We start from the raw sequence: 13189 nt of genomic DNA, 5'->3' as shown, positions 1-13189 counted from the left end.
ATATATATATATATATATATATACACACACACACACATATGAGAAATGTTCATGTGAATACCAGACATTTTGTGTTTTGGGCAGAATGCAAAACTAGCTTTCATTAGTTTGATGCCAAAATTTATTTCTGAGTTATCTTTACATGTAAAAACTCCAAGAAACATTAAAAATACCATATGTATATACCTTGTGAGTGAGTATTAACTCAAATACAAAATGGCAAAAATTCACATGTAACTTCCTTATGTATGATAATTCAAACACAACCTATGTTTTTACCAAATATAGAACTTAAAAAAAAACTATATTCCTTAAATGTATTAAATGAAACAAATGTTGTCCTTTACACATACATTCCCTACTATAATGACTCAAGCACAGAGTATGGTATGTACATTTTCTAATAAAAATTACAGAGTCTATAATATAGTGCTCCCTTATTTATTTCTTAACTACATTACTAAAATGCCCATATTATGCTTTCCTTTGATATAAGAAATTATTATTGCATAGCTACAAAAACTTAACCCCATCATCACACAATCATGTTCATGTACATAATTATTAAATAAAAAATGATAAATTATTAGATTACATAAAATTTAGTAACTGATTCTCAGGCATCCATGAGGGGAATTTTAAACATACGGAAGAAATTTCTTCTTCTTTGATTTTTGAGGAGAATACCCTTGTCCAGAATAAATGACTAAAAGTTAAGATACATAACAATTACCTGACCTCACTGAATGGTCCTATAATACCCTTGTCCAGAATAAATGACTAAAAGTTAAGATACATAACAATTACCTGACCTCACTGAATGGTCCTATAATACCCTTGCCCAGAATAAATGACTAAAAGGTAAAATACATAACAATTACCTGACCTCACCGAATGGTCCGTGAATGTACATTACTTTCATGAGTGACCTTGGTAAGCAGTTACCTAGAAAGCTAGCAAAAAACAAACAAACCTGGTTACTCTGAAGATTTTAAGCATTTCCACCTGAGAATCAATTATTTTTATTAAGTCTTATAGTCAGCTTAAATTTCTAAAAAAAAATCATCTGTTTTTTATTTGTAAACCGTGGATGAACACATATGCTATGTGAAGTGGGTCCAAAAAAAGATGGATTTACTGCGAGCTTTTTAACAGCATTTTTTCATGTGTTTAAAAGTTTTAGTGTTACTTTTATTAACACCCAAGTGGTTAGTAAGTTTGATTTATTTTAGTTTTTTAATTCTGTTTATTTTTTAATTTAATGCAAATGAGGCAACTGTGTCTTGTGCTTAACTAAATGGCTAAATAGGTTTACGCTATGCTTAAATGGTAGAACAATCAAGGATAGACACACACAAAACAGAACATCACAAACAAAACATGTTGGTAAGAAAAATCCTCTTACAATTCTTAACGTGAAAGAAATCATACAAGATGATGTATTTAAGGCTATTAAAAATTAAGGTATTTGCCGGAACATGTGATATCAACCTCAAGTGTATTAGGTGGGTTTCAGGTATATTTTCACGACTGTTCGATTGAATCAAGTATGGATATTAAATATTAACATTTGAAATTAAATTAATATCCTTAACTCCAGCAAAAGTTGATAACTCTAATGTAACAACTGTAATAAGTCATGGAGTTATAAGAGAGGTGTGCTGAAAATTTGGAAGGGTAGTTGGTTCTATTTGTACAAGTATTAGGAAAACAATTTATTGCTAAATATAAAAACTATATAGGGCTGGATACTGAACTTGAAAAAAAAGAATAGGGATAGAAGTGGACACATCACCTGATCTGGCTATGGATCACATAGCAGACTAAGACTTTACATGGAGAATAAAATCCCTACATTATTGGCTTCCTCACTAGTAAACAAACAGAAACAGTTAATGCCAAACTACTGCAAGACATCCTGAAACAAATACAGGAGAAAATAATGTTACATGAGATACAAATTTGTGAAAATACTTCTTATAAATCTACTTGCCCTCAAATTTAAAAAATACATTATAGTTTTGCACAAAATGTTTATAACCATAGGCCTCTTTTTAGTCAAAATGCTATAAATCTATTAAAACAATGCCTCTGGAAGCTGTTTTGTTTTATGGTTTTTAACATTTAGTCATTAGGATCTTACAGCTGATATCATTGTTAATAGTAATGCTGTCACAAACTAAAATATGGTATTATACATTCATCTTATGGATAGCAACTTTTACCATCACTTCTATCATCATGGCCAGTACTTCATTTAATCACTATTGGATTAAAGTTGTCTGATGTATAGAAGTTATAATCTGTATTAAAATATAAGCGATAGTATTGAAGTTTAACAAGCAAAAGTATAATTTTATTATACCTTTATATCATTCTTCTTCTATCCTTTCTCTCTCTCTAGAATGCAGATTTGAGATCGATGTTTTACCCAGCAACAAGTGAGTCTGTTTCTGTATTATTTGGCACTGCAATGAAAAAATTATTAGAAACTGACAAAATTGTATGTGTGGAATTTTGTTTTGACAGCAGTTGAGCATAACGTTCAAGATAAGTAAGTTAAATGGAAGGAAATTGAAATTTTAATTTATTATAGAATTTAGTTTCATTGTAACTTCTCTTGTTATTTTAAATCAATGTAACATATTTTTTAAAAAAATAGCACATCTCAATCAACACGAGTTTCAGGAACGGAAACAAATCACAATATCATAACACAACATGGAAAAAAACAACAGTATACCAGTAGTGCTACAGGTCATTTTTTTTTCTCTAAGGAGTAATCATTCCCCGAATTCTGTAAGTGGTAGTAATTATAAATTTTTTTACAAAGTGCAAGAGGAACATTTTGTGATAAAAAGTAATTTAACTAATTATGAATTATTTTATTATTTCAAAAGGTGAAACTTGGCACAGGAGTAATTTAACAAATTAAATCACCAGATGTAATCATAATAAACACAAATACAACTTTATCTTTCTTTTATCTTTTTTACACAAAACTGGATCATTCACAAGTGCACCAATAGAAACTTCTGGTGGTTAGTGTGTGTTTATTTTTGTAGCTCTACTGTGTGCTGTGCAATCTTGTGCGTAAATGCAGAAAGCTACAAGAATGTGCTCATTAATTACTGTACTACCATTAAAGCAGCAGGAACTGTATTTGTTTTCCCAATGCAGTAAATCAACTTCTCAATATTTTTTTAAGGCCATAAATGGCTGATTTTTGGTAAAGAATTATGCTGATAAGCCCCTTATCTGTAGCATTGGTATACAAAATAGCTGTAACGAAGGGTAGATTTTGACCTTTTAAGGTTCAGAACACCTTTCTTAATGAAGGTTCGAACCTTCAAGTACTAATTTGCATAATTTACTGATGACATTACCATGATTACTAGTTTATATTTAATTGACAATCCTTTTTATTTTACAGGTAATCCATATAAATGAAATAAAACACTTGCACTTAATTTAAAAATACATTATACAAAACAGTAATCATATTTTAATATTTTAAATAAAAAATAAATACATGGTTATTACATATATTTAATGCTATGTTTTATACTCATAAAGCTACAAACAGTAAGCTTTTATTGCAAGAGCACCTACTGTGGCCAATTAAAACAACTGCAACTAACTTAAACGAAACAAATCTATTTAGTAGTCACCATTCGAAGCAGATTAACAGTCTTAGTCATTTTAACATAAAACTGTTATCTAATTTACTATACCTAATAAAAATTGTAATAAATAATCAGAAAAACAGTTAAGAGTACACTAACAGTTAAATTATAAAATAAATATGGACCTTCGACTATAACTAACTTTGTTAACAACAGTGTTGGTTAATTAAACATATGCCTTTAACAAAGACATCAACCAAATCAATAAGTAATAATAAATAATTCTAAATAAACAGTAACACTTTGGTTAGAAAATGAATAAGAACCTTTGAATATGACAAAAAAGTAAATATTGGAAATACATTTTTGATTTAACAAACATACCTTACACTAGAGCTAGCATCCCACTTTGATAAGGTGGAGGGGCCGGTGAGGGCATTATCCATACAGAATGCATCTGCTTAGATCACTGTCATGCCAGTAGAAGATTAGCATCCAGAACAGGTATGCTTTTCACCCAGAACCCAAAGCATGCACTGCGGGTGGAATTTGACATGATCCGTCATCACCATTGGCCAGGTCCCAACAAGGTAACTGAGGTCCCACTGCTCAGGGTTAGAATCACAGGGCCATGGTCCCTAAATCCCATGTTGGTGGCTAGGGCATTTGGACCACAAAAGATATATTTGTGAATAGATCCTAACCTGTAACTATAAAGTGATGTGTTCCGAGCCACCAGAAAAATGACGAGAAGGTATGCAACTCCTAAGTGGACAAATCCTCTCTTCAACCTGAAGAAATCCAAAAAGCAACATCCCAAACTCAGAATGACAGGATCCTGTATGCCATACTTAACTTGAGGAAACAGAACTAATCTGGTCTGGAATTATGAACACTCATCCTCACTCCCCATGTAGGTAAGAAAAATTTCACTTGCCCCTGGAATTATGGGGAGGACATGGAACAAATGGTGCTCAACCAAGGACCCAGGATGGGACCACTCTGCATTTGGAATTATGAGGAGACATTGGACCTTCTTCCATGAACAATGTATGAACCAATATTAATCAAAATGAATGGCCACGCTCAACCCAAATGAATAGCTAAGCATCAAATCTGAACCAGTATTACAAGTTGGTTCCCGTGTAAGCTGGTGCCACTCCTACCAACATCTAGGAAAAAAACATCCAGAGTACTGAGTAGGAGAGCCCCAACTTCGCCCCCTTCTCCAAGAGTGGAGGAAATTCGCTCGTACACTCTGGAGGAATAACCTCTGTCGACAACCCCAGTGACTGGAAACAGGGAATGGTAAGGACTCCCTAGCTCCACTAGTAGAATACTGGAGGTGGTAGTGGGAGGATAATGCACACTGAGGAGTCCTGAGGAACAATGCTCTGAAAATAGTGCAATAGGTGAACCAAAGTACATAAATTTTTAAAAGCAAACCAACCCAAATTTATTCAATCCACTGATTAGCAGGGATGGGCAGGATCCCCTTATGCTTTACTCATGAGTGTCCATGAGTGGCGGTCCAGCATAGTACAGTAATACTATCTGGTCTGCCTCTAGGTGGTCTTATGAAACATCTCATTTCTATATAGTCTGTTGCAACCTAAGTAAAGTATATTGTGTTTGTTGTAGATAGTGCAGATCTGGTTTGATAAAAGCACATCTGACTGGACAACACTTGTCACAGAGTAGGATCCTGTGAAAAAAGAGGTAAGAGACTCTGGAATGGAAAGAAGAGACAAGATTAGTAAAGAAAATACCCCTCTTTATAACCTAGCAGATAGCTAGAGGTGTATTCGAAAACCCTCAGAGAAAGATATTGCCAGATTTTGCAAATACTGTGAGATAAAAGTATTGGGGGAGGTCTATGTACCAGCCCGCACAATGTCCTCCAATGGATAATTCAACCAGGCCACTAAGAACATAAAAATGTGATGAATCTGATGAGATGTTACTCGCAGAAGTCTCCTTGCCTCCAAAGAGAGCCCAGAATAAGCAATATGTATCAATTTTTGTACTCACTCCGACAAACTGGGGGGTCACAATGAATAAAAAGCCTTTGTCTAGTACCTCTAAAAGCTTTAGTGCAGGCAACATAACACTTCAAGGCCCTCATTGGACATAACAAACAATCAGGATCTGATCAATCATAGAAGTGAGAAATAGCAGTCAGATGTATAGGTGAAAAGATTTATCCCCTACCCTGGCTGCCAATGTCTTAAGTAAGAAGGATCTGTCTGAGTATAGAAAAACGTACGTAGAATGATAAAGCATCCTGTGCAGTGCAAACAACTCTGACTGGCAACCTCCACAGACCAGCAGCAACAAAAAATAAACCTTAAGACAAATGACCCGAAGTGACTTGAAGAGGCCAGAGAGCACTGGGGACTCAAAAAATTTCCATCTCTTCTAGTATCTAAAGGTAGCTGATAAGGCCACCTTATATAGGGCAGTTGTGGAAGATGCAAAACTCTTTGTCACAGAGCCTGGTCAAAAACATAGCTATGGTTGGCACGTCTGGATGATGTGTGTTCAACCTCCTCACAATACAACATTGTCGATATGTGCATTTCCATTGATAAATGTCCATTATGGGATGACGCAGAGACTGATACAGGTACATGGCAATCTTAGAAGTTAAACTGCGACACTGTGCAGAGGACCGCATAACCTCCATGCACAAAGATTAAGCTTCAGATTGGATGGGTGTAAGATGTTGGATCGTGTCTACCTCAACAGAGACAGCCAAAGAGGAAGTGGAAGAGGTGGGTACTCCTGAAGGTACAGCAGAAGTGGAAACCAGGATTGAGCCACCCAATCCGGTGCTACTAACAGAATGTGACCAGGGGTTGAATGAATCATTGCTATGACTCTGGATAACAGAAGAATAGGTGGGTAGCCATGTAGGTGCAATCCAGTCCAGTCTTGTTTGAATGTATATATTGCCAATGCCCAAGAGTGAGGTACTGGAGACCAAAATGACAGTAGTTGAGTCTTCCAAGAATTGGCAAACACATCAATCATCAGTGTCCCAAACCAAGAGCAAATCCAACAGAAAACTCCTTGATGAAGCATGCATTCTGTCGGAAGAATCCTGAAGGGTTGAGACAATTGATTCACAACCAATTTCATCACCCCGGAACAAGGCAATCTAGTAGGATGATATGATGGGAATGGGTCTAATATGGAAGATCCAAGGCACAAAAAGAAAGAGTCCTGGACCAAATGCCCCTTCAACAGGATATGTAAGACACCACCATAGAATTGTCAGAGTGAAGCATGACAACTTTGCCCCTCAGTTATTCTAGACCTTGAGACATTGCCCTTTGAACAGCAAGAAATTCAAAAACTTTGATATGGAGGGAAGCCTTGTTGTCTGTCCATAGGCCCTGGAATTCCTGACAATTGAGATATGCACCCCCATCCCTGAAGCAATGCATTAGTGACAAGATGGAGCTGTGAGGTGGTGGCAGAGGAACATCGATTGTAGTATTGTTCTGATCAATCCACCACTCGAGATTGAAGATGTTGATCCTGAATAAGGAGACTGAGGAATCCACTGGATTGCTGCTCATGATCCATTGTTCATGTAGAAACCAATGAAATGATGTCATGTGCACTTGTCCCAAAGGAATGAGAGATTTGAGTGATGCCCACATCCCCCAAAAGATAAAGAACAATGGGAGAAAGAGACATGAGTAAGAGTCAGAATGTCTCTTCCATAGTGTGGAGCCGGAAAGAAGTAGGCTGAGATCAACTGAGATACATGTTGAAAAAGATACCCATATGGATGATATATTGTGTTAGAATGAGAAGAGATGTCTCGGCTCTGATAAGAAATCCTGTCTTGGTTGCTTCGGAAAGCAGTATCTGGGTGTGATTTTCTGCCAACTGACGAGATGGTGCCAGAAGTAGCCAGACATCTATGGAATGGTGTGTGCATATGCCGAAGGAATGGAAGAGACGAGGACAGGTTCCTACGAATTGGCAGAACACACATAGAGCTGATGCTAGTCTGAAGGTCAGAGCCCTGAACTGCAGCACAAGAACCTTGTGCCCAAAACACAGTTTGTGGCAGGATGACTCTACTATGTGAATGTGCAGATAGGCATTGGCAACATTTAACTTGGTCATACACAGTTGTGGCAAAAAATATCAATTCAGAGTGAGGAATGACTCCATCAAGAAATTTGGAGGATCTAGAAATTGATTTAAATGAAAAAGATCATTGACCAGACACCAACCTCCTGTTTTCTTGGGCACAACAAACAGACTGGGGTAAAGCCCAGGAAGAACTGAAATGACTCTCTCCACTGCCCTATTGCCCAAGAAAACCCCATAGCCATGGAACAAAGTTCCAAAATCAAATCTACAGGTTGGAGGGATAATGGTCGTGGCCATGTGAACTAAATGACTAATCTTGACACAAGGACCTGTAGTTCCCATGAAGCCATGGTTAAGATTTTCAACATGTCCAGAGATTCTGGGAGCTGAGATTTTACTGAGAGTGATTATAAGTTTAGGAAAGAGATAGCAATGTTCAGAATTGTTCTCTTATTCAGAGGAGATAGTCATAATAACACAACCATATATCATAGCCCATCTCTCCATAAAGTCATATGCTTATTTGAAGTCAACAAATCAGATATGCGTACAGATCTTTTACCAATTCATACAGTGTATGGTAGTGAATGCTTGGTTGAAACATTCTCTCCCAGCTCTGAAACCACACTAGTTGTGTTGCATTTTCCTCTCCATGATACCCTTATTCTGTTCAACAAGACTCTTGTGAAATTTTTGACAAATATACTTTGTAAACTTGTGCCTCTTGCACTCCCCCTTCTTTACCATTTTTAAGTAATGGTACAATAACAATCCTTGTCCAAATCCTCCAGTATACTTTCTGTTCCACATACAGCCTGCATCACTCTTCTTAGCCAATTTAATAATTCCATAAACAAATTATTAACTCCTGATGCATTTTCAATCACCAGCTGTTTTGTAACTTCTTCCTCATTCACATCCTTCTCAAGGTTGGCCCCATAAAGTTTTTATGCTGTGACAAAACATCCAACTACAATTGCTGTGCTAGCATCTTCACCTACTTTGGGCAGGAGCCCTAAAGATACTACAAGGTGAACCATGTGGACCTGAAGCTCAGAGAGGGCAGGGCTAATCACTCCCTAAAATAAGGCAATGGTCCTTACTGAAAATATTGGTTCATTTACTGCAGTAAAATTCATAATGTTCACATTTCACTAGTATACTTTATATTCTTGAAAGTTCAATGTATATATTTTCATTAATTCAGTTATCCATTGAAAAATCGTTTTTTTTTGTCGAAATGCAAGATTTTTGAAAAGATACAATACTCTTAGCTACTGTGATGAAACTAATAAATATTTGATGAATTCAGTAAATGTTACTCCATTTAGATAGGCATCCACTCTTTCTCTCTCTTATAATTTCCTGCAGATTTGAAAGTCAGTTTTCTCCAAATCAAGAACATGACCCCTACTAACTTAACTACTGGTTTCAATATATATGTGAACATCAAAGGCAATATTATTGCTAGTACTCTAGTAATACTAAAAAGAGTTGAAATAGCATATTCACTTGTAGCATCCTTCACATGCTCATTTAGAAACCAACCCCCCTACACAGTATTAAACAATGAGAAACTAACCAAGCAAATTTCCTAAAATACAGCATAACTGAACACTTTACAATCAGCATCAACAGTCTAATATGGAAGTTTGTATAAAAAAATGGTAATAATAACATTTTCTCCTATTGTTTCAAGAAACCTCAACACAACACACAATATGGGCAAAATAACATATGAACAATGAACTTTCAATTATGATAACCCACATGTATTATTTTGAATTTATTATAATTAAAAGCTATCTACCATGTATTTGCCCAACTCACCAAGTAATATAAATTATTTTGTAAAGCACCCTCATCCTCCTCACATCCAAGACCTTAATATCATTAGCAGTGATAAATGGACATCTTTCTGACTGTAAAACTCTTAGGCAGGTATATGTTCACTATTAGTTCCTTTGAGGAAGGGATCTCAAGTGATTGTCCCCCCCCCCCCCCCACACACACACACAACAATAAAGCAGTGCTGCATTCACACTATTATGGATGGTCTAAGCAAGAGAACATGATTGGTATGCAAATGGTTATTAATACTAATAATACTTGTAAAATTCCAAGTCTGAAAGAATATCTGATATGCATTAGGTTACATACTGCCAACACAATTACATAATTGTGAAAAACACCAAGCACAGCTTAAGTCCGTAAATGTAGTAAAGTTTTGTGTATTGGTACACTGTGTACATCTAAGGTTTTTTTTATGTTTTCTGTAAATGATGGCCTACTTCTTTATTTTTTATAGTTGGTTTCTTTGATATTTTTGGTTATAATATTTAAAAACAATTTTAGTTATATATTTATCAATTAATGTTTATGCTTATGAAGATGATTTTGGCATAACCTAAAACTCCTATTTTGTCCAAACCTTATGAAATATTATTAGGATTATGGTTGAAAATATTCTTCTCTCTCTCTCTTTCACATCATTTAGTAATAATAATTTTGACCATGCTTCTCTAAAGTTGTGTCTTATAAACCTTGAAAGCTATTAGAAGCTGTCAAAGGGTACTGCCCCATCCATAAATAACAAAATAACCCACTGACCACAAAAAATGCTCTTGGACAACCACAATTACTTTATTTCTTTTGGATCCAAATGTTGCTTCAAGTTTTTATCCTTTTCCACCACTAAATGGTTGATTCTTTTTAGAATTTTGTAATAATTCCATGACAAATAATAAACTTTTCTTCCACCTCTTTTGAAGTTTTTTTCCTCCAGTGTAATGCAGGTCTTTGGGTTCAGGTGACCAAATGCAGGTCAATTGGTAGGTGTGTGTACCATTTTAAGAACTTAACATCTCATATAAAATTTAATGTTATTATCATTAGGCATCCAAATATTATTTGTTAACACCATGAGAACTAAGACCTTGTCAGCATCACAGGCACAAACCTTATGATAGTGACATAATTTCAAATAATCAGTGAAATTTTTGACCAAGTTTAGTGGTAGAATTATATTCTATAGTATTTAATTGAATATGTATTGCATTGGATTTGGAGAAAGATTGTTTACTATAATTACGAATTTACTATTTGTATCTACATAAAATGTCACAAACTTTTAGTAAAATGTACAAGCATGATGTACACAAAAAATCAGATGAGTTACAAAGGTATTTGCACTCAAGATTTAGACTGAAAATGGATTATGGAGTGCAAAGTGACATTCACATGAAAAATATAAAAAACTTTTGTCTATCATACAGGTTACATATTGGATAACTTCTACAATCTATGAAATGCGTATCTTAATAGTAATCTACAGTTTTTTCACTGTCTCCGTAGATTGCATCTGGTATTTACTCTTACTACCAGTACCACTACCGTTATACTTAAATTTAAATCAGCAATGGAGTGTAAAATGAAACAGTTGATAACTCTGGCATCATATACACACAATACCATGGTAAATGGCACTCTATAAGAGGTCATGGCATGCACACTTTGAACTCCTCCCGTGCACTTAGTGTTTACTTGTTACTAATCCTAATAGTAATAGGATAGTATACATAATACAGTATTTTGATTTCTGGCAAAATGGCTTTCAAATTTTTGTCTACCTCTAACAGTCTAAGGAGTCACACAACTAAAATGTGATTACAGTAATACTTTTTGATGTAAGAGTAAAACCAATGTCACTTACCAAAACATAAGTCACCAAAACGATTCATATGGATCAGATTAACGTTTGAGAAAACATACCTCATGCCCATAGGCTTAGTTTCCGATTTTCAAAGCCTATGTTTGGTATGCCTAATCTAAACATAGTCGAATGTTTCATTCATTCACTGATTCAGTTCGATACTCGCGTTCTCTGGTGATGAGATGTTTAAGATAAACAAATGACTGAAAAAAAAAAGCTACACGCTTTCTGATTTCAGGAAAGAAAAAACAACGATATTTAATATGTCAGTAATTTGTCAAGTGACATACACACATCATTATTCATTAAGTTTAAAATTTGTTCTACTGGTCATAGACGGACAATAAATATAGGACGAAAACATTCAATGCTGAAATCCTCCGAACTACGAGCTTAAGAAATCATTGTCAAATTTTGAAAAGGCTCAGCGTTTAATAAATGATTTCTCCTTTCGCGTTTTATATTATCGATACTCTATCAACTAAAATATAAATTAATAAACATAATGTTAACTGATATTATAGCTTGCTATTCTTTCAAAATCAAAGGTAGAGTAGCATTATCTATTAGCACTTGCATTATAAAATTGAAGAAATACCACCTGTCTTGATATCTCACTAATATATATACAGAATACTCTGGCACTAAGTTACATTATGATTAAGGCTGAACGAAATGGATTGGAAACCAAAATCTCATACGTGTTGTAGCAAAATCTATATCTATATAATTAAAAGAGTAACGTGTGTGCGTGCGTAGTAAGCTTTTAAAACTTCATTAAAGTATGCAAGCATGAAATTAGAAGTAAGGAACTACGAATGACGTCATACTATGTGTACGGGAGTGGTGAGTGTAGATAGTACTATGCATTGGAAATGGAAATGTATTTGGGGAATGGACATGTCATCCCTCAGAACTCGAACTCAGAGGTGTTATGTGTTAGGACTTTGTGGGGGGAATTTCTTCATTTGTTTATATATAGACACTTAGAGTGCCAGTACCGTTACCCTGTTGAGTTTTAATATTTTCCCCCAATACCCAGGTTTTGAAAGCGTTGCTATGTCTGGTATTTCTTACTAGTTACAGTGTTAATTTATTTCTTTATCAAATATAGGCCGTGCTTGATAAAGGCTTAACTAATGTTAGGCCTAAGACAAGTGGATTAATAGATTTCGGTATCATCGATTAGAATTCTATTGTTTTATTCTAGAAATCCTGTATTTAAAGAAGTATTATTGTATAAAGATGTTAATTTGACCGCGTATATTTTGCATGACTCTGCTAGTTTCAAATAAAGGAAAGCATTTTGTTGGGCCGGGCGTGATCAAATGGCTAGTGTGCTTAAACTGTGAATCCGAGGATGCATGGATCTCGGTCCCCAGTCGCAAAAACGTGCTTCGCACTTTGGGGGCTTGGGCACACTTTAAATGTTACTGTTACGTCTCCGTTTGTTAATTGATTTTTCCGTAACTTCGTTCCAACGAAACTTTAACGACACAAGTCTTACTTAATAAAACTGGTTTATTCTTTCCGAATATAACTTTACGATACACTTATTCTCAACAGTCGCGTTATAACAAACTATAATAACGAACGAACGTTAACTACAACAATACGTCTCTCTCTGACTGCAGTTCAATTACTCACTGTCTACACACACATTACATTACCCTCTTTTATATACCAGCCTACCCTACTAGTAAATACTAGACCATTCGCCAAGATACAAGAAACAAGA

At 35.2% G+C, this 13189-nt stretch overlaps 1 protein-coding gene across 1 annotated transcript in view; it reads right to left on the bottom strand.

Annotated features, from left to right (window-relative positions):
• LOC106460658 (protein roadkill-like) overlaps positions 1-11598 on the bottom strand; it is a 107597-nt gene extending 95999 nt beyond the window's left edge. Inside the window, exons 1-2 of the mRNA XM_013920384.2 lie at positions 11452-11598; positions 2366-2468 (exon numbers count right to left, since the gene is read on the bottom strand). The gene's annotated coding sequence lies outside the window, so the exon portion shown is untranslated. The remainder of the gene's footprint in view (positions 1-2365; positions 2469-11451) is intronic.
• Between the last annotated feature and the right edge of the window lie 1591 nt (positions 11599-13189).

Source organism: Limulus polyphemus, unplaced genomic scaffold (assembly GCF_000517525.1).
Source record: "Limulus polyphemus unplaced genomic scaffold, Limulus_polyphemus-2.1.2 Scaffold811, whole genome shotgun sequence".
Lineage (NCBI taxonomy): Eukaryota > Metazoa > Arthropoda > Merostomata > Xiphosura > Limulidae > Limulus > Limulus polyphemus.
The sequence above is the reverse complement of the archived record's forward strand: the minus strand, read 5'-3'. Positions and strand labels throughout refer to the sequence as shown.